Genomic DNA, 22413 nt, shown 5'->3' on the forward strand with positions numbered 1-22413 from the left:
GTGATATTGTAATTACATAACAATAGGAAAGGGAGACCACCCACCTTAGAGAAAACAAGACTAGGAAGAGTATTCCAGAATGAATCAGGGTTAGTTAAATACTGTTTTAACCAATTTATCTTGAAAGTATTATTTAAAGAAGTAAAATCTAGAAAGTTTAGACCACCACAATCATAATTATTAATGACGACAGACTTTTTAACGTAATGCCTCTTATGCTTCCACAGAAAATCAAATAGCATTCTATCAATATCTGCACATGCAGCTTTATCCACATATAAGGAGAGAGCAGGGTAAGTCATTCTTGAGATACCCTCAGCTTTAGCAATAAGAGTTCGTCCTCTCAGAGATAAATCTCTCTGTAACCATGAATTGAATTTCCTTTTAGCTTTCTCAACAACTGGGTCAAAGTTCAGTCTGCATCTAACTTTGTCATCCATACATATGGATATACCCAGATAGGTCACTTGTGACTTAACTGGAATACCATAAAGAGAAAGAGAAGGACAGGTTTTAATAGCTAACAACTCACATTTATTAAGATTTAAGTTTAAACCGGAAGCTTTGGAGAAAAATTGAATGTGTTGGATTGCAATCGGAATCTGTAATTCATCTTTTAAGAACAGGGTAGTGTCGTCAGCTAGCTGGCTAATAAGAATATGTTTGTTGGCAATAGTAATACCTTGCAGATGAGTACTCAGAAGAAAGGAGGAGAGAAGTTGTGCAGCCACAAGAAATAAATAAGGGGATATAGGGCAGCCCTGACGAACTCCTCTTGACAATTGAAATCTAGGCGAGGTACCTGATTTAAGGTTGATGGAACAGTTGGCATTATTATAAAGAGTTCTTATAAACTTGCAGAATGGATCACCAAACCCAAGCTTTTGGAGAGCTAGAAAAATAAACTCGTGTTCAAGAGAGTCAAAAGCTTTGTAAAAATCTACAAAAAGAATAAGACTGTCATCATCAACTAATTCGCTATAGTCTAATAAATCTAGAACAAGTCGGATATTGTTTGCTATATGTCTTTTTGGCATAAATCCTGATTGAGTCTCATCAATAACTGAACTCAGAACACACTTAAGTCTTTTGGCCAAAGCCCAAGCTAATATTTTATAATCATTATTAAGAAGACAGATGGGTCGCCAATTATCTATCAATGTTGTATCTTTTTTAGGTTTAGGTATCAGAGTTAAAAGCCCTTGAGTTAAGCTAGAAGGCAAAGTTTCTGACTGAATACTCTCCAAAAACATATTTAGCAGGAACGGTGCCAATTCTTCAGCAAAGCTTTTATAAAACTCGGCCGTTAGGCCATCGGTTCCAGGAGATTTGTTATTTTTAAGGCCCTCAATCCCCTCAATTACTTCAGTGATTGTTATAGTTTTATCTCAGGCAAGCTGCTCATCTTTAGATATAGATTTAACCTCCTTTAATGACTGAAAAAAAAGGGAGGCTGAGTCGTTACAGTAATTAGATGTATATAGTTTTGAATAGAAGTTACTACAAAAAGATGCAATATCCTTAGAATTATCTGTCAACATGCCATTGATTTGCAGAGAACTAATAGAAAGATTCCTAGAGTTGTGTTTTTCCATTCTAAAAAAATAAGCAGAGCTCTGTTCACCTTGTTCTAGCCAATTCCTCCTTGAACGAACATAAGAGCCTTCAGCTTTGTATTTATAAATATTGTCTAATTTAGATTGGAGCTCTGCAAGTTCTGATAAATCAGTTTCGGATAAGTTTACCTGAATTTTGCTCTGAAGTGTTATGATCTTTGATATGACCTTCTCTTCTTCATACCTTCTCTGTTTTGCCAAATTGCTGCTAAAATGTCTAATACATATTCCTACTTCATATTTTAACAAATCCCAATTTAAGCTAAATTTATTTTCAGAAGAAGCTTTCACCCAGTAATATCGAATCAGAAAGGAAATTCTTTTTTTCAAATCATCATGCTTAAGTACAGATGAATTCATTTTCCAATAAGAGGCTCTGGAATTTATATTTGAGTGTCCTGTGGATAGAGGAGTAGAAAGAAGAATAGTGTGGTGGTCCGTTAAGGGAGAGGGAAGAATACTAACCGAAACATTATAATCTTTGAAAGAGTATGGTACAAGCCAATAATCTAAACGAGAAAGTCTTGAGCGATTCTTGTTACCCCATGTATAAGATTTAGTATTTGGAAACTTCTCCCTCCAAATATCGACTAAATCCAACTTCTCCATGAACATTTTCAATTTTAAATTAGGAGAAGTAGACTGCCTAGGAGGAAATCTATCAAGATTATTATCAGGAGTGATATTAAAATCTCCACCAATACAAATTACAGCATCAGGAAATTTATTAGACCATAATAAAATGTTGTCTCCTATCTCATCAAGTAACAAGTCATTTTCTCTAGAGGTATTATACCCATAAATGTTTACCAATAAAACAAATATATTATTAATACAAATTACCAAAATAAGAAAGTGTCCCATAGGATCTAAATAACTCTGTAACACTGAACCTGCAAAATGGTTTTTCACTATCATAACACCAGCAGAATGTTCTGAACCATGAGCCATCCAAACCTCATTGCCCCATTGGCTTTTCCAAAAAGAAATGTCATTGGAAACAGAGTGAGACTCCTGGAAAAAACAAAAGTCAGTTTTAAAAGATTTAGCATACAAAAACAACGCTTTGCGCTTTACATTGTCACGCAACCCCCTGGCATTGAGAGAAACAATTGAAATAGACATTCAAAAGAACAGAACAAGAGAAATAACAAAAATACCAGTAGTAGAACCCTCAAGGAAAAAAAAGTGCATCAGTAGCTGACTAATAGTGTCGGGTAAATCTTCGGCATGAACTCAGTCAATCAAGTTAGTGAGCTTTCTTAAAATGAAATCTGTTACACCCACTAAAAATAAACTGGTTAACCATACTTAAGGTGGATGAATTTCAGATCCATCAACAAAGGCGCGACCTCCAATGAAGTGAGCTTTCTTTCCCTCCTTTCGAGCCTTATCTACAGCAGGCCAAAGCAGCTGTCTTCTTTCTCGATCAGTCGCGATGAGATCCTCAGTGAAGCGAAGTTGATTGGAGCGAAGAAACTCCGACGTCCTCGCTGCCTTCCACACACCGTCTCTCGTAACTCGCGAAGAAAATTGAATGATGATCGATCGCGGTCGTGAGCTATTCTGGAGCCTTCTTCCAATGCGGTGAACTGTGTCGATTTTGTCTGCTAGGCTGCTTCTTCCCTCAGGGAAAGTGGCTTCACAGATACGGATGGATTCCGCTCTTACATCCTCTCCTTCCTTCTCAGTAACACCGTGTAAGCGTAGATTCCAGCGACGGGAGTATCTTTCCAAATCAGTGAGACGTTGTTCACAGAATCCCATCTTCTTCTCTTCAGTGTTCAATCTTTTCTCAACGTGACTGACTTGGCCTTTGATGTCGTTTAGTTCAGCACATACGAAGTCCACTGTTTTTTTTAAACCTTCAATTTTTAGGGCATTTTCACTCACCATTTTCTCTAAGGTGTCAGAGCGAGTGTTAATCAAGGTGGAGAGCGTCGAAACAACAGAGGAGATATCATCATCTGTTTTGCCCTTCTTGGATGGAGGGTTAGCTGGGCTATCTGGAAGTGGTGTTTTGGCCCCAGGCAAAGTTTCTTCCACAGACACATAGTTGTGAAAGTCCATCTTGTCAGATTGCCGCGAAACACGCGACATATCTTTCCTTTTGTCAGCGGATGACTTCATATTTCGAATGTCAGAGAAAGCAGAAATATAGATGTGGGTGATTTTGCGTAAAAGTAACTTTAAGGAGTTATGCCGTTATTAAAGATTGTCAGCAGAGCTCGGCAAAAGTTATGTTAGCAGGATGCCATCTTGGACTCCCACCCCTTCCGAAAGAAAAGAAATCTGCCACTTGTTGGTGGATCCAGTGACGGGCGAAAGCCGTGCACCGAGAGAGACTGATAGGCATTGAACACACACACACACATATATCTTACACTGTGTAATGTATATAGCCTATAGTTAACATAGGATTACACAGTATCTGTCTGCTGCTTTGGGGTCCTGGTGTCCGTCTGAACAGGCAAGAACAGCGTTTCCTTTTACTTTTATTTTCGAAGTGATGCTGCCGTTTTTCCCGGCTTTGTTATGGGCGTGTAAGGCCAATAGGCCATTATATCAATGGTTTTTCTAAATAGACATTTTTGTTGATTCGGTTTCACAGTAAAATGATCCGAAGCGCAGTGAAGCCAAATCTTGCAAGAGTTATTGAGAAGGAAGAGTAACTGTATGAAATTGAGAAATGATAATGCTTAATTTATGAGCATATGGAAACATAAGAACAGACTGCATCAATTCAGCAAGGCCAAAAACATTTATTTCAATAATTATAATTAAGGCAAGACACTACAGGCAAAAACATTGTTTATTCATGCACTGGTCAGTTTTGAGATTTGGGGCTATTAGGCTTTTTTTTATAGACTATAGGCCTGTATATAAAGTGTTATTTTATACTAGTGGAATTTTTTTAAATTATTATTATAGCTCAACTAAATGGACTGTTAAAATGTCAGGAAAAAATCATTGTGACATGACTGTATTTTTCCTTGCAGGTGAAAATGGGGGGATCAGGGGTGAGTCATATATATATATTTTTAATAGGCTATAATCTAAACATTTGATGCAGTTTACCATACTCAACTTTATGACCTTCATAAGTAATTCATGTTCATAGATGATGCAGTTGGGTATAATTTTGAATTATAATTTTGTATAATTTTGAAAGTATAATTTTGAATTATACTTTGTTGATTGTGTTTATTTAGTGTTATTGTGTTAACACTCTTGTGGACAAGAAGTAAGTTACTTTATGTTTGTGTATACTTCTGTTATTGTTTATTACCTATTAGGTTTATATTGTTTATTCCTTGGGAAGGGAGAGATGTGGGTGCCATTTTCTTTTATATCTTGTTTTCTCTTGTTTAAGCTAGTTAAGGAGTTAGTGTGTTATTATTGTACTTTTGATTTCTTTTCTTTTTTGTAGCTTAGTTAGTTTCTCCCAAATAGTTTGAGGGTTTATGTTTGTTGTTTTGGCCTTGCCCCCTCTTGAAGCCTTGAAATCCTCCCACATTTGTTAAATAAAGAACTTGTTTTGCTATTGAGTTGTTTTTTGGTCATTGTTAGGGCACTGGGGTTGGGAATTGAACCTTGTGGCCTCCACACATCACACCATTTTTATTCTGTTACTTGTCCCTTTAACCCTAGACGAAATAGGGACCGTAACACTAGTGACAAGCTCACAGGTTCAGTGACATTGTCTGTTTGCGGGAAGATACAAACAGATAAAAATATATACAATGAATTCACTATAAGTCACTTTGGATAAAGATTTCCAACAAATTAATGAATGTAAATGTAAAAGAATCTGTGAGAAGCAAAGTATAAAAAAGTTTGTAATAAAACAATTTTGTAATGTTGTAATGTAATCATACAGTCACATCCAATACCTACACTTGAAGAAAGAGTGAGAGAACTGAATAGAATAGCCATGGAACAGAATGCAAGAGCAATGGAACTGGATAAAAGCACGGTGGAACTGGATAAAAGCAAAACAGAATTGGACAAAAGCACGATGGAACAGGATAAAAGAACGATGGAACTGGATAAAAGCGAAACAGAACTGGATAAAAGCACGATGGAACTGGATATAAGCGAAAGAGAACTGGATAAAAGCGTGACGGAACTGGATATTAGAGAGAGAGACCTGGAGGGAAAAGAAAAAGAACTGAAGAGAAGAGAGACAGAACAGGATGAAAAACTGAAAGACCTGCTTAGACCATCCATGTGCTCCTTTATAAGAGAGATGGTACTGGGTAAAAGGTCGATGGAACCGGATATTACAGAGAGAGAACTGGAGAGAAGAGAGAGAGAACTGGATATGAAACTGGATAGAAGAGCAATGGAACTGGATATTAGAGAGAGAGAGAAATGGAGATAAGATTGATGGACCTGCATGTAAGACAATTTAACGTATATGTAAGAGATAGAAGAGCAATAGATCTGTATAGAAAAGCGATAGAACTGGAGAGAAGAGAGATAGAACTGGAGAAAAGAGAGAAAGAGCCGGATATTAGAGAGAGAGAACTGGAGAGAAGAGAGAGAGAACTGGAGAGAAGAGAGAGAGAACTGGAGAAAAGAGAGAAAGAACCGGATATTAGAGAGAGAGAACTGGAGAGAAGAGAGATAGAACTGGAGAAAAGAGAGAAAGAGCCGGATATTAGAGAGAGAGAACTGGAGAGAAGAGAGAGAGAACTGGAGAAAAGAGAGAAAGAGCCGGATATTAGAGAGAGAGAACTGGAGAGAAGAGAGAAAGAGCCGGATATTAGAGAGAGAGAACTGGAGAGAAGAGAGAGAGAACTGGAGAGAAGAGAGATAGAACTGGAGAAAAGAGAGAAAAAAGTCGAGTTCACGCGCATATGTTTAGTACCTATGATCACGCGTGTGAACTCGACAATCGACTACTGTGGACTTCGACCGAAAACAGGATGTAAATACAGGTATGTGCGCTGGCTGAAATAACATCATTTTTATCCATATCTTTCACATCTACTGCAGTCAGATTCACCCGTGTTCACTCCGAAGGAATCACTCACATGACCTGTGCACTTGTAATGACACATCAAGGATGTTAAGAGGCTAAAAGCAGGTTTAAAACTTGCCCACTTTTGTTGTTGTTCTCTGTATTGACAGCACTCCAAATGTACAAAAAAATGAGCTCAATTTTAAAATTGACCGGAGTTCTCCTTTAATAAGTTGCAAGATGATGAATTACTGGCAATAGGGTTACTAAAAAACTGGTTAGCTAAGGTTAGCACTTAGCAGCAGCATGTATTATGTCGTGTTAGCAGTATTAATGCAGGCTGAAATGGAATAGGTGGTACTGGGAATGATGCGCACATCACCAGCGTCACCGCTTGGCAAGCTTCGGGACTGTGTTTCTTGATCCCAGTGGGGTCAATAAAAATCAATAAAAATAAATATCATCTCCGTTACGTATTACGTCAGATGACCGACAAATAGAAATCTCGCTAGAGAGGCCAGTCTACTATACCAATGCACATTGGTATATGCGATAATTGCATCAGCTGGGCTGCATCGTGGCACACGCATATACACTCACCCTGGCTGCCCCCAGCGGGGCACATAACGTTTCTGTTCCCTCCTTCAGGGAATGAGGGTTACATATGTAACCGGGACGTTCCCTTTCAGTCGGTCACTCTCGACAACCAATAGGAATCCCCTATCTAAGCGCCACAGCTGCTGATCCCATCCAGCGGCCTGTGGAAACCCCCTACTCCCTCTTACCTGATAGAACAGGGCTTAGACAGAGAAGTCCATTACTGCTGTTCCGACTCAGTGAGACTATTGGATGACACTGGGAAAGCGTGCCCTTTCCATTGGGAAAGGAACACTGTGGAAGCCACATCCTTCCCCGAAGGAGTCATGTGGAGATAACATATGGACTAACCTTGTGGGGTTGTTTGCATATGGAATTACTGGGGTGACACCAATCTCGTAAGAGATGGGTTCTCCCAAGGGAAAGACACGGGCTTCCGTTTAGGAGCAACGGTGTAAAAAAGCAACATATGGACATATCCCAAGCAGGGTCACACACGGCACCCAGCCTAGACCCCGGATCTCAATGATTCAGCGGGATATAGGCCTGGCACCAGACGCTCTGCCATGTCTGGCTGCTGAGGGTGACAGAGGACTCAACAGGTTTTTCACTCTGGAGACATGCAAGCCGACAAGAGACGGGCCTCTTGGTGCTTCTACCCGTTTGAGGTGAGAACACAGGAGGAACTGGCTCTACACGTAGGCTAAAGAATCTAGCGAACGTGTTGGTTGTCGCCCAGCTCGCAGCTCAACAAATATCTGTTAGAGAGGCCCCACGTGCCAGCGCCCAGGAAGGTTGCAACAATTCTAGTTGAGTGAGCTCACACCCTGAGCGGGCAAGGCACACCTTGTTCTTCGTAAGCCAAGGTGACAGCTTCCACTATCCAGTGGGCCATCCTCTGCTTTGAGACAGCCTTTACCTTCTGCTGGCCTCCGTAACAGACAAAGAGCTGGTCAGAGGTCCTGACTCAACCTTGGCTACTCATGATCACGTCTTCGCCTTGGTCTCCTGGTCCATCTTTGTTGCCTGGCCTTTCAGTTCATCAGACTCCACCTAGGTCTCCACATCTCCTGGCGTCACCTCTGTCGGTGAGGCTCAAATTACTTCATGGCTCCTCTCTCCATCAGTTTCGCTGTGGGTCGCCTTCCTCCTGGCTGTCTCCTGTGGCGCTCTGGGCTCTCGTCGGCTGCCCGCTCATTTCCTTGGTTACCTTTTCCATTTTCCCGCTCTTCAGTTGTTACCATGGCTATTGATTAATTAGTTGTCACCTGTTCATCATTTAGTTCATTCACCCTGTGTATTTAAGTCCTTCAGTTCAATCAGTTCATGGTTTAGTATTGTTTGTGCCATGCATGCAGTCTGTTTGTGTTTCTTCATATTGGATTACCTAAATCATCTTCATCATTTTTGGACTAAAACGTTACAACGATACACAAAACTTGACTTTCATTTTTGACTTTGGGCCTCCAAAGATTAGATTATAAATTGTGTTATCAAATCATTACTCAGCACACTGTTGACTACAATAGATCTATGTTGATACTCGTTGGGAGTAACACACATTACATCATCAAACTTATTTTTTTGAAGTTACAAGTAAAGTAACATGTTACCCTATTTTAAACTTACACCATAATACTTTAATAATAACTCTTATTACTCTAATAATTTAAACTAGTAGCACACATTCATTACACATTCGGGGGCAGTTGTCGCCTAATGGTTAGAGAGTCTGACTTGTAACCCAGAGTTACAAGTCAGAGAGTCTCTCATTACCCACAATGAAATGCAGAGCACAGATTCGGAGTATGGGACATCATACTTGGCTATAAGTGACTTATAAATGACTTAAGTGACTTATAGCCAAGTATGATGTCCCGTACTCTGAATTTGTGCTCTGCATTTCATTGTGGGTAATGAGAGTGGAAGAGAGCTGTACATTCACTCTCCCCACCTCCCTTCCTGCCGGTACTGAGATTCGAACCCACAACCTTTGGGTTCAAATTTTTACTTTACTCTCACTTTACTCTCACTTTATTTTTACCTTAATTTATATGCTGATAATATCAATTGAAAACATTTCTCTTCCCACAGCATTGTCACATAGACATATGCAATGAATGCTTTGAGTCAAACAGGGAGGTTTTCCCTTTCTTTTGATCCAATTTTCTTTTCCACTAATAATGTTCTTAATAACATGTGACACTTAAATTGTCTGTCTGTTTATTTCCATTAGTGTCTGAAAGTGAGAACAACCCTACAGCTACTCCCTGCAATGGATACTGAAGCGAGTTGGAAGGATTTTCCAGGTTTCCAGTGGAGGTTGAGTACAACTGTTCAATTGATTAATCAACTGATTATCAACTGACAGTTATTTGCTTTTTAACCCTTTGAACATGAATACATAACTGTGTAAGATCATCTGGAAGTTAAATGTAAAATGTTAATCACAGTTGTATGTAAATGTAGACCCTATTGCATCTATTCTGGTATTAATGTTACATATGTCTGCAAATGTAATTTCGATCAGATTGAAAGGGGTGGTTTATTTGTAAACACTTAAACATGTAAACACTTGATCGGATTGAAGCTGAAATTGCGCGTGTGCAATGACGTAGAAATAAATTAATCACATAAATGAATCTCATCCACAGACTGGTTTTGGGTGCAGGGAGGGCATTTTTACTGCCTGATAAATATAAGCAGCATGGCACAACGGTAATGCTCATTGTCTCCAAATTATGACCAGAAATGGATAAATTTAAATGTTTAACGGAACAGCAGGAAACCCTGCTTGCGACAGATAAACGCACACATCAATCCGATCGCATGTTTAGTGTTCATGTAAAGACTACACTCAGATTCATCAATCGGAATGAATTCAGTCCAATTGAAACAAAAATTGTGCATGTAAACATAGCCTAGACTGGCTTTCAGAGAATAAATACGCACTTGTTTTGTAATTTATTTATTTAGATTATTTATTACATTTGAGAGAAAGAGTTTTCATTATGGTTTTGTTCTTATTAATTTTATTCTGCTGTTTAAATAGGACTGAATAGAAGTTTAAGTAGAAGTTTATATGAGCTTGAGTTTTCTACCTGGATGCTTTTCTCCTGTTCTGTTCCAGTGATTTGCTGTGACTCAACCTTGAAGGGAAAAGAAAATGCCGAAGTTTTGCCTTAATGTTTGTACTAAATTCATATTTAATTAATATAATTAATATTCAATATTATTTATTTGACTCTACTGACAGTATTAGATGAGAACTGAACTGAGCTTGACAATGACATCACTGTTTTCTGCAGAACTGCTAGATGGAATGAACTAATTTAATAATTGATGATCTTTACAAACGACTTAATCAACACTGAAGTGACTTCAGCTGAAAAATGACACTTTTTTCTTTTAGAGCTGCAGTACAGCTGAAATGAACTGTTTGCATAATTTTATATTTTTTCTGTTATCACTGTAAAGCTGCTTTGAAACAATAGTTATTGTGTAAAGCGCTATATAAAGGTGACTTGACTACTCTATAATGTGTGTTTGCAGGGATGGTTCAGAAAGCTGTTTTTCCACTGTCAAGCCGAACAGTTCTAAGAACAGTAAGGAACTGTTCCAGCTTTAGTTCCACTTGAGCTTGCTTCGGCACGCCATGTTTATAATCGTTCTCGGCCCGGAATTCCCAAAACGGTTGTCTAACCTCGCTGAACCGGGCTGGAAGAAAATGTGTAGTGACATCGCAGCTCAGGATTGGTAACTTATCTGTTGTCTGGCTGCCAGTTTCTCTGTAGTTGATGAAATGCACTATTTGAGCGACATAAACACAAATTAATAATAAAATTAAAAGAAATATCTGATCACCCTCCATAACAAGGTCGCTATTTACATCTTGCGTTACCAAGACTGATGCATTTGTATTACATTCCAAAGAGCTCCATTATCAGCCCCACAGTAGAAAATAAAACCATATCCATATTGGCACGGAATGAGAACGGTTTGGCCCGACGGTGGAAAAGCGGTTTATGATAGTCATGTGACCATGCAAATCAGCAACCGCCCAGAACGCCCTACGATGTTTATAGGTTAAAGTTCACAGGTTAAAGTTAATCTCCATAAGAAATGTACTTTATGAACTAAGACTAAGTAGCTGTAAAACTGCAGGAAATATATCACACTGTGCAAGTGATTTTTGGATATTTTATTACAAAAATCTTACATATTGTACCTTTAACACAACACTTCATGTTTTATTTTAATTAAACATCATACAATATAACAAAGTATTTATAATTAAATTAATCATTTTGTCTTCATTCATTAAAGTGCATAATATCAGTGTCATATCATATGCATACATGCAGTTATAATAGTCATTATAATTCAAGTCTTATCATAACTGGTAAAAGCCAAAGAAAAAAAAACATCTGTATTTTTCACTTTCTTTAGACAATACAATATCACTGAATATTACTAAATACTTTGGTAATGCCGTAATGAGTCCTGCCTGTCACGACATTACCTTCTCTGCCTTCCCTTATAAAATAACCTTTTTAACATAGTAAAATCTAAAATCTACATATCGTTCCTAACAAAAGTATTGTTTAGCGTAAAACATGTTAAAGATTAGCGAACAAACAGGTTGTCGATTACTTAAATGATATGGTGTTTCCTTAAAAAAGTGATTTATTCAGTGTAGTGAAGCCTCTTCTCCATAGACATCCATTCATAAAAAACAGCCTCTGCTCTCCTTCCCTGCATACGGTGTTAGCATTAGCTAGCCGTTACGCTTTTTTGGCTAAAGGTTGCAGGCTTGTCATCTAATGGCTTTGTTCACTAGTCTTTGTGTATTTAAGCCCTCATGAGTCTTTGTCTAGTATTGTCCCTGTAACCACTGTGTGGTGAGTTGTTTATACATTTATGCTAATGATCATACTGAGTCAAGTCTTTGTTTTTATATTTTGCTCATGTTTGGATATAAATGAACTGCACTTGGGTTCTGCAACTCGCCTTCAGTGGACTCCACTACAAATGCTACTGCTTTTTTCATATTCATATGATTGTATTATTAGCCATAGTCAGTAAACTGACCTGCACTGTAAGACATTTAGTTACAAGAGTTAACACAAGTGTGTTTTTTTTTTTGTCTGAAATAAATATTGTAATATTTGTTGCCAGGCTAGTTTTCTATGTTATTGGACTTTTTTTCTTGGCAAAAGCTGTAAGATAATAAAATCATTTAAACTCAGAGCAATACTTTGAGACAAACCAACTAATAGCACAAACATCACATAAATCAAGAAGTCCATAATAGGCCTACTAAGTGAAGTCTGAGATGCTGTTTTTCCATCAAATTGATGTCGCTTCCTGGAGGATGATCTTATTACAGAATTGGCATTTGTTAGTTAAAAAGATACTTCACCCAAAAATAACAATTCTAATTTATCTATCATTCATTCGCCCTTATGAATGGAAAGACCTTAGTTTGAAGATTGTACTAATTTCTAGTGTAGCTTTATATCATTTTTATCAGCTGTTGAAAATGGAAGAGGCCAAATATCCAAAACATTCTTTAAAAGTGAATCCTCTTTAATGCTTCTGTGGCGGTTTCAGTTTTATCCTTATAATGAGTTTAAGGACTTCACTGTTCTTATCATAACACAAAAAATGCCACTGATACAACTAAGGTAACTTTCTATATCACACAATAGTCAATATTATTACTCAATGATTTAAGATTTATGGTTTTAATGCTTTGCATGTTGTTTTTTAAATGACATTCCTGTAAATGAGTTTCTGTTACTGTGCAGCTCAGCATGGATGTTCTTGTGATGTTGTACAGACCCTTTCCAAAAAATTTGAATATCATGGAAAAGTTTATTTATTTCCATAATTCCATTAAACCTTAAACTTCCATAGATTATAGATTCAGGGCCCACAACTTAAACGATTTCAAGTATTTAGTCGTTTATTTGTACATAATTTGGGCTTCCAGCTCATAAAACCCACAAAAACAGGATTTCAAAAAAATTTGAATATTACATGAAATCACACAGTAATTACACAGTAATACCATGGTCATTGAACCAGGTTTTGGTTATTTTGGCAGTGTGGGCAGGTGCAAATCCTGCTGGAAAATGAAGGAAGCATGAAGTGCTCTGAAAATGTCCTGGTAGACGGCTGCGTTGACTCAGGATTTAATAAAGCACACCAAAGTCCTCTTTTCTGATGAGAGCAAATTTTGCATCTCATTTGGAAACCAAGGTCCCAGAGTCTGGAGGAAGAATGGAGAGGCACACAATCCAAGATGCTTGAAGTCCAGTGTGAAGTTTCCACAGTCTGTGTTGGTTTGGGGAGCCATGTCATCGGCTGGTGTTGGTCCACTGTGCTGTCCACTCAACGCAGCCGTCTACCAGGACATTTCCAGAGCACTTCATGCTTCCTTCAGCAGACAAGCTTTATGGAGATGCTGACTTCATTTTCCAGCAGGATTTGCACCTGCCCACACTGCCAAAATAACCAAAACCTGGTTCAATGACCATGGTATCACTGTGTAATTACTGTGAGATTTCATGTAATATTCTAATTTTTTGAAATCCTGTTTTCCGTGGGTTTTATGAGCTGGAAGCCCAAATTATGTACAAATAAACAATTAAATACTTGAAATCGTTTAAGTTGTGGGCCCTGAATCTATAATCTATGGAAGTGTAATGGTTTTGAATGGAATTATGGAAATAAATCAACTTTTCCATGATATTCTAATTTTTTGGAAAGGGTCTGTATGTGGTCGACCATTTTGGCATGAGTAATAAATCTTAAGTAGAAACTGACCTGGATAGAAGAGAAATGAATTGGAAGCCAAAGAAAGATAGATGGCCAAGAGAGACACTCATCTCAGTGGATCAGAAAGCAACATTTGTCCTGGTGGTGAGTATATTTACCATTCATAATGTGATATTTCTCACCAGAGAAGAAAACAGCGTCATAGTCCAGCTTAAAGGGATAGTTCAGCCAAAAATGAAAACTCTGTCATTAAAGGTGCTCTAAGCGATGCCACGCGTTTTTTAGGCCAAAACATTTTTTGTCACATACAGCAAACATCTCCTCACTATCCGCTAGCTGCCTGTCCCCTGAACACACTGTAAAAAAACGCAGTCTCTGTAGACACCACAGGCTCCACAAACAGCAAGAAAAACAAACTGGGCTCACCCGCACCACGAAACATAACAAACAGTGTTCCAACCAATCACTGGCAAGAAGTATTTGAGGGTGGGGTTTGGGGGGTTAGTGCACGTGCACATGAAGTGGGTGTGGAGCGTGTGGAGGAGAGAGAAGCATGAAGAGGGAAGTTTGAATTATGGCCGAAACACGACCAAAGAGACGACGTTCCGAATTTCAAAGAAGAGGGACGAGGATAAGGAACGCGCGAAATACCGAATTTACATCGGAAAACCCTTCGAAAGGTGGCGAGAACTCCGCCGGCAGAAGAGCTTCCAGTCCGACATTCAGTTGCTCTGTTTTTGCAGAACAGGTAAATCCATATTTCTTTCTAAACTGACGTTCATATTCGCCAAACCAACACAAGGATGTAATTAGCTAGAACTATGCAGTCAGCGTAACTTTGGTGAATACAACATATAACTTATGTTTCTAGCAGCTATATCAATCTCTAACTTATTGTATTGTATGATCAAGCAAATTCACAGTAGGGCAACGATTTGTGTGAATGATTGTTTTTCATCCACTGTTTGTTATGAATTTGAATGTTCATTTAAAGGCTGTTGACAACTTTGACTAAATTTGTTTACGACGCTGCCGTTGTTTATGCTCACTGGGAAACGTGAAGCTAACGTTATCTTGTTATTATTGCGTCCTTGTATGGGAGCTATAGTTATAACCTCAGGTGGCGAAACGATTTTAAGATAATATTTCTCTTTTTCTGCAATATATAAAACCCTTTATCTAACTTGGCGACATTACACATTGAATGAAGTATCAGTAAAACTTAACTTTGTTTGTGCTAGTGACTACTTTTACTTTCCTTTATGCCGGAAGGGAGGGGAGGAGGGAGGAGATGGGATGAGGAGGAGGGAGGGTCTAGCTAGCCTCCGTTTTGTTTGACAACAATTCGAATCATCAACAAGAAGTAGCGACTCCCGGCATCGCTTAGACGAGCACCTTTAATTACTCACCCTCATGTTGTTCCAACCCTGTAAGACTTTCGTTCATCTTCGGAACTCAAGTTAAGATATTTTTTGATTAAATCTGAGAGCTGATCACTCTTCTATAGGCTTCTAAGGGATCGAAACTTGCCGGCCCAGAAAAGTTAAACCATCGTTAAAATAGTCCAAGTGACTACAGTGGCTCAATCTTAAGTTTATCAAGCGACGAGAATACTTTTTGTGCGAAAAAAAAAAAAAAAAAGAATTCACGACTTTATTCAGGCCCACACTGAAGGAAATGAAGAGTTGAATAAAGTCGTTATTTTTGTTTTGTTTTTGCGCACAAATAGTATTCTCATCGCTTGATAAACCCATTAAGTAAGTTCAGTGACGGTTCATTTTTGTTGTAAAAATTTTATTAATTTAGTTAGTAAGGAGAAAACCGTGATGTCATTGTTAAGCTCAGTTCAGTTCCCATATAATGGTGTCAATGCAGGCACTCAGGCAGATCAATGATATTGTTAAATATTAAGTGTCCCCAACTAACCAAGCCAAAAAAACAAAGGCGATAGTGGCAATGAACCCAAACTCCATCAGGTGACAGAATAGAGAAAAAAAACCTTGGGAGAAACCAGGCTCAGTCGCTCAGTTCTCCTCTGGCCAACGAATTGTTTGATTATGATTCAGGCAGCATTACAGGTCAGAAGTCAGATTGGATCAGAACATTCAGAATATTTATTCACCATCTGATCTGTATACGGCCCGGATCCGGCTGACTTCAGTAAACCTCGGAATAAACAGAACGACTAACATTAGCATAGATGCCATTCTTATGATGTAACGAGTACATCAGGTGTTATGGGAAGTGTTCCCAGTTCCGGCTGACCTAATCTATGCAGCCTAATAATCATTTAACTGATCTGAATAATATAAATGTATAATGTTAGGTTCAGAAAGGAGAGAGAGGACTCATGTGCAAAGAAATTAAAGGGCTTTTATTTAAAAACACGGCAAAAACACAGTCCAGGTTTGGTGGTGTGGCAAGTCAGGCAAGCCAACATGGGCAAGTCAGACAAGACACGACACAAGACGACAGAGACCTATACAGGAAAACATCCACAGCAAACTGGCACAGAACAGAGAACACAGGGAGAGAAAATGGGGAAGTAAATGAGGGTAACGAGGGAGAGGAGATGGGGCAAATTAAACAATAAGCAGATAATGATTATAAGATAAGAAGATAAGATAAGGTGAGACGAGAGACATGACAGAGGAGCACATGAAACACAGAAACCAACAAAAAGCCATCTGCAAAGACAAACAAACTTTCATCCGCCATGTGCTCAACCAGAAAACACAAGACTGATGCATAAGGCTTGTGGATGTCAGGACTCCGACACTGATGAAATGAACCAAGACTAGACAGAAGTGTCAGGATCCAGACACCAGGCCCCGAACCCACAAAACAAAAGAGACTTTCACACCTGGTGGTTATAGGAACTAACTTTTAGGAACTAGCCACCTGGGCAGTCACCCGAGAACTAAATGTTCCCCATAGGGCCACTTGCATTCGCACCACCAGTAGGAACTTTGAAGTGAAGTGATGCATGCCGTCACTTACGTCCTGCTGCTTTGATTGTTGTGCGGGACTTTATTTTGACGGCGCTGAGAACGGCTTAGCCAGAGCCTGAGCTCACTAGTCTTCATTAGTTTACAATCTATTTAACAGTCCTGTAAAATACGTTATCAGAGGTGTAAAGTCCAGAGGTTCAGAAAGTAAAAGTCCTCCTCAGTATTTTGTTCCAATCAAGTGGATTTGCTAATTAGCACAGTTTTACAGCCAGGAGAAATAAGCTGGCTGAGTTCATGGGTGGAATAAACATATGGCAGGACTTTTACTTTCTGACCCCTGGACTTCACATCTCTGTACGTTATTAGATAGAACTGTTATACATAGAGTAAACAGTATACAAAAAGTATTATATTGTTTGCCATGTGGTTGATCATGCTTCTCTTCAAAGTCACGTTGGATTTCCTCAGCATAAAGGTTGAGAACACAGCAACTTCACCGGTGTTAAATGTTCACTGTTAGGTTTGTATATATAAGTCTCATCCACAGGTGTTAAAAACTAACACTGAAGTAATAATAATGTTTAGTAATTAAGTAAGGAGTGTAAATAATTAGTGTAGGATCTAGTGTAGGAGTCTTCTGAAGAAAAGAGGAAGAACAAGAACTGAAAAAAGAGAACAAGACTAAAGCAGACGTACAGCCACACAGATTTAGATATAATTCATTTGCAAACAAAATACATCTTTATATATAACTTATTAAAACTAAAACAGTGATGTCATTGTCCAACTCAGTTCAGTTATCATATAATGGTGTCAATGCAGGCAGATCAATAATATTGTTGAATATTAAAAAAAGAGGACAAATTGGGCCACTTAATGTCAAGATGAGTGGTAAGTGATGACTTAATTAATTGTAATTGTAGTGTTGAATCTATGCTCATTTTTGCAATAAAATGAGCAATACATGTGATAATATAGTGATGAACTACTGAAATACAGTTGATGGAATGAGCAGATTCTGCTTCTGAAGGATGGAAAAACATTTTGCCAGATTTTTAGTCTAATACACATGCTAAGACTTCAAAAAGAGTAGTGATTCAGGATGGGAAACTGGTGATACAGTTAAAAAAGAGGTCTTGATAAAGCAACTTCTGTCAGTGAGCAACAATTCAAAGTTATTGTGACATTTGAGGATAATTTCCACCTGATCTCGATTGCTAATGTGATAGAAGAGGAAGTTAGAACAGTCAAGTTGGCTAAATATTTAAATAACAAACAAATCTTGATTCATGCCATCAACATAGCACAACAAGAGAAGATTCTAAAGATGTAGGCACACATTCCTGGAGCAGCAGCAAGGCTAAGAGGAGTAATATATCGGGTGTTCCCCTAGGATTTTTCAGCTATCCAGTAAAGGAATATGTTTCTCCAGTGATAAGATGTTTTAAATGCCAACGTTTGGGACACACTGCCAACCAATGTAAGGGTATAGAAAGGTGTGCAAGGTGTGGAGGACAGCATGAATATGGGAAGTGTCCCAGTTAAATGCTGTAACTGCGGAGAACAACACAGTGCAGCATGCAAAGGATGTGTGAAACAAATACAGGCCAAAGGTCAAAATTACGTATAAAATCACATTTGCAGAAGCTTTAAAGAAAGTGTCAGAAGTAAACAGAATCTTGGAAATAAACCTGTAAAAGCAGGGAAAGGAAACAGGAGGTCAAAGTTTTTTGAGAACCCTCTCATCAATGCAAAATAAAGAAAGAGACAGAACAAAGTTTATAGCATTCATATGTAAAGTAGTATATGTAGGAATTGAGCAGAATGATAGAGACGAAAGAATTGACACAGTTTTAGAAGCAGCAAAGTATCTAATTCTAGTTCAGAAACCAAGGCTTTTTTTTAAATTATGAATCCAACTATGAATCAAATAGTAGTATAAGAATGGCGCTGACTATTTTGCAATGGAACTCAATGAGTCTAATTGCATGCGGTCAGGAATTTAAAAAGCTTTTTAGTAATCTAAAAAGAAAACCAGATGTAATTTGTATCCAAGAGACTTGGTTAAGGACACATTTAAATTTGGTTATATTGGACAAGACAGGGTATATACAATAGGAGGAGCATTTAGGATACTAGGTTTGAATGTATAGTCTAGAAATATGTCTTATCACTAATTTTTATAACCCATGTAAAGAAATTGTGGTAGCTGATTTTAATGAAATTGTTAAAAAAAAAATAGAGAAATTTGGTTTGGTGATTTTAATGCCCATAATAGTTTATGAGGCAGTAATCATACAGGTAGCAATGGGACAGTGTAAGAAGGAATTAGGGAATCATGAAATTTAGTCTGTCTCAATGATGGAATGGGTACCAGAATTGTTTTAGAAGAAATAAAATGTCTAGCATTGATATTACATTGGTTTCACCAAATCTTGCGAGTTTAAGTGAATGGAAAGTAAGTGAAGAAAATCTAGGAAAGTGATCACTTTCCAATTGTAAGTAAAATTAATGTTGAAGTACATAGACAACAAGAGAATTATGTGTACAGATGGTGCTTTTATAAAGCAAAATGGAAAGAATTTAAGCAACAATGCAAGAGGTAAGCTCAACATATGCAAATGAATGGAAATGTGGATGTAATTTGCTTATAAAGTCAGTTCACTGATCATTAATGCAGCTGAAGAAAACATTCCTAAGAAAGTTATGTCAAAACAAGAAGTTCCCTTTCAGTCGCTCACGTTCGACATACTCGACGTAACGACTGATTGGGATCACGCTTAGGGAGCCTGACATCTTCGAGCATTGTTAAAACGAGCCAATGCACACACTGGTGTGTGTGAATTGCATCACACGCCTCGCCCCGCTGCACGGGTATAAACACGAAAACGGATGCACACACCACTTGTCTTTCGCTTCGGAGCCGATCGGTCTTCATGTCAATGTCTCTGAAGAGTGTTATACTACAACGAGCGAGTGTGTCGGTGCTTCTTCAGGAAGTCTCTCCCGGTGCTGGTGGTTCTAGCGCGAGTGCAGCGGTGGTCGCGAGCTTTCTGAGCTCTCAACTGCTGTTTTAACAGCATCACATTTTCTATTTGTGTTTGTTTGTCTGACGGCGAAGAGAGTGAGTACTTCACTGGTACAGGCTACACCATCCCTGTCAGTGTTGCCGCGATCATTCCTCTGTGTGCTCCAGTACTGGTGAGAGGTTTTTCATTTCCTAAAAAAGCAATACGGGTGCGTTTGCGTCTTTTTCAAGATGTCATTCCGCCCGTGCGTTTCTGGATGCGGTCGTTCCCTGTCCTCCCAAATGGACGGTCACAATGGTTGTATCACATTTTTGTAATATATATTGTGGCGAGCAGGACGAGGCTGAGGGCCGTGAGAGAGTGGCACAAGGCCGTGGCGTGATTACTGATGAGCGACACCTGCGCGGCGTACTGGTCTCGTATCTCTCACGGAGGAGAGGAAGCCTAAAGGAGGAGCAACGACAGTGAAGAGCGAGAGAGGAACAGGCCTGAGTTTTATGTGATGTTTTGTTCCTGTTTTGTGTGGCCAGCAGCAGCCCAGCATGGATAGCAAGCTCACTCACGTCCTCACAAAGGCAGTTGAAGAGCTCGGCTTGGAGTGGTCGGCCCCAGAAGAGCCCGCCCACAGCCGCCTGGATGAATGGTTCCTGCCAGGGTGCCACCAAAAAGCCCCCCATCAGAGAACCACACCATTCTTTCCAGAAGCCGTCGAGATGTGTCAGGAGAGAAGAGGAGAGGGCTAAATCCCGCCAAGGCCAGACCGCCCTCGAAGAAGTCTCGCGTTTGCCTTCCAACCCCCCATTTAGCAGGCCTCCCCGTGTCAGGGGTGTGGTTCAAACTTCAGTTCAGGACAACGGCACTCATGTTCTCCACTCCGAAGTGCAGTGTCTGCTGGTGAAGGGCGCCGTCAAGACGGTCCCACCAGAGAGTAGCGATTCAGGCTTTTACAGCCGCTATGTCCTCGTTCCAAAGAGAGATGGTAGGCTCAGGCCCATCCAAACATAATCCATCAGGTTATGTTTTGTTTATGTGTATGCGGAAGTAGTCCGTGAGGGGCTCCAGGCCTTGACTGTCCTTTTGTGTTTGTTTATTTTGGAATTAAAGTTTCCCACAACAACTAACTTTGTTACACTGATTTTGATGATAACTAGTTTAGACAATTCTTCCAATACATGAAAGAATGAATGAATTAATGAATTAATCAATTAATTTTTCCTCAGGGACACTACAATGCACTGTCTGATGCGATACTGTAGTAGACGGTTGTATGGTTATAATGTATAAACTCTCTAATATGATCAATCTAACAAGTAAAGAAGTTCATAAATTCATTACTGCTGTGCTGTTTGGAAACGTCTTAAGTCAGAGCTTTATTTTACGGTAATTTAGTCACTGTATCAAGTAAATACCTAGGATTGTGTGATAAGCAGATCTAGCCGTTTTTAAGGCCTTTCTGTACACAATATGGCTTTCTTTCCATGAAATGTGAAAAACTTTTGTTTTCTTCCAGCTGCGCTCCATTTTTCTGGCTGCACCAAGTGTGCTCGTTGTACCACGACGTTGGACTATTTTCCTTAAACTTCTTTAAGCGCAAAGGAGCAACTGTGTGCTGTAAAAAATAGAGTCAATAGTTTATGTTGCAACATCAAGTTCTTCTAAGCTATCTGGTATCCTGAGGAGTAGAAACTGATCAGGAAGATTATTATAAAGTAATCTTTACTGGTAGAAGTGATAGTTCTACCCTATTTGTAACAGGAAATTGGCTTTGCGGCCTTGGCTAAATGGAGTATACATGGGACTAGATAATGATCTGAGATGTCATCGCTCTGCTGCAGAATTTCAACGCCATCAACATTGATTCCATGTGACAATATTAGATCTAAATGATTGGGACAATGAGTAGGCCCTGACACATTTTGTCTAACTCCAATAGTGTTTATAATGTCTGTTAATGCCAATTCTAATGCGTCTTTTTCATTATCTACATGGATATTAAAATCACCAAATATTAGAACTAGAAAATCAGCAAATTCTTTGATAAAGTCTGTATGGTGCCTTGGTGGCCTGTATACAGTAGCCAGCACAAATGTAAAGCGGGATTTATCACTTACGCTAGATAGCGTTACATAAAGCACCATCACTTCAAAAGTATTATTTGGATCTAGACTTGAGTAATACTGAAGCAACACCTTCCTCTTTGCCTTTCAGATGAGGCTCATGTTTATAACGTTAATCTTGGGGGGTGGACTAATTTAAAATAATGTAAATGTCTGGTTTTAGCCAGGTTTCTGTCAAACACAGCACATCTAGGTTATGATCTGTAATCATATAATTTACAATAAGTGCTTTTGAAGAAAGGGATCGAATATTCAGCAACCCAAGCTTTATCAATTGTTCACATGTATATATATATATATATATATATATATTATTTTATTTGTTGGACATTAATAAAAATTTTACCCTTAAAT

General features: G+C 38.8%; 1 long non-coding RNA gene across 1 annotated transcript; it reads left to right on the forward strand.

Moving 5' to 3' along the window:
* The first annotated feature begins 3936 nt into the window (after positions 1–3936).
* On the forward strand, positions 3937–12317 carry LOC311097072. Its single transcript, XR_014609184.1, has 3 exons — positions 3937–4086; positions 4616–4636; positions 9416–12317. It is a non-coding gene; the product is annotated as an uncharacterized lncRNA (long non-coding RNA).
* Positions 12318–22413: the final 10096 nt, after the last annotated feature.

This window comes from Abramis brama (genome assembly GCF_963993115.1).
Source record: "Abramis brama genome assembly, chromosome: 15".
NCBI classification, from domain to species: Eukaryota; Metazoa; Chordata; class Actinopteri; order Cypriniformes; family Leuciscidae; genus Abramis; species Abramis brama.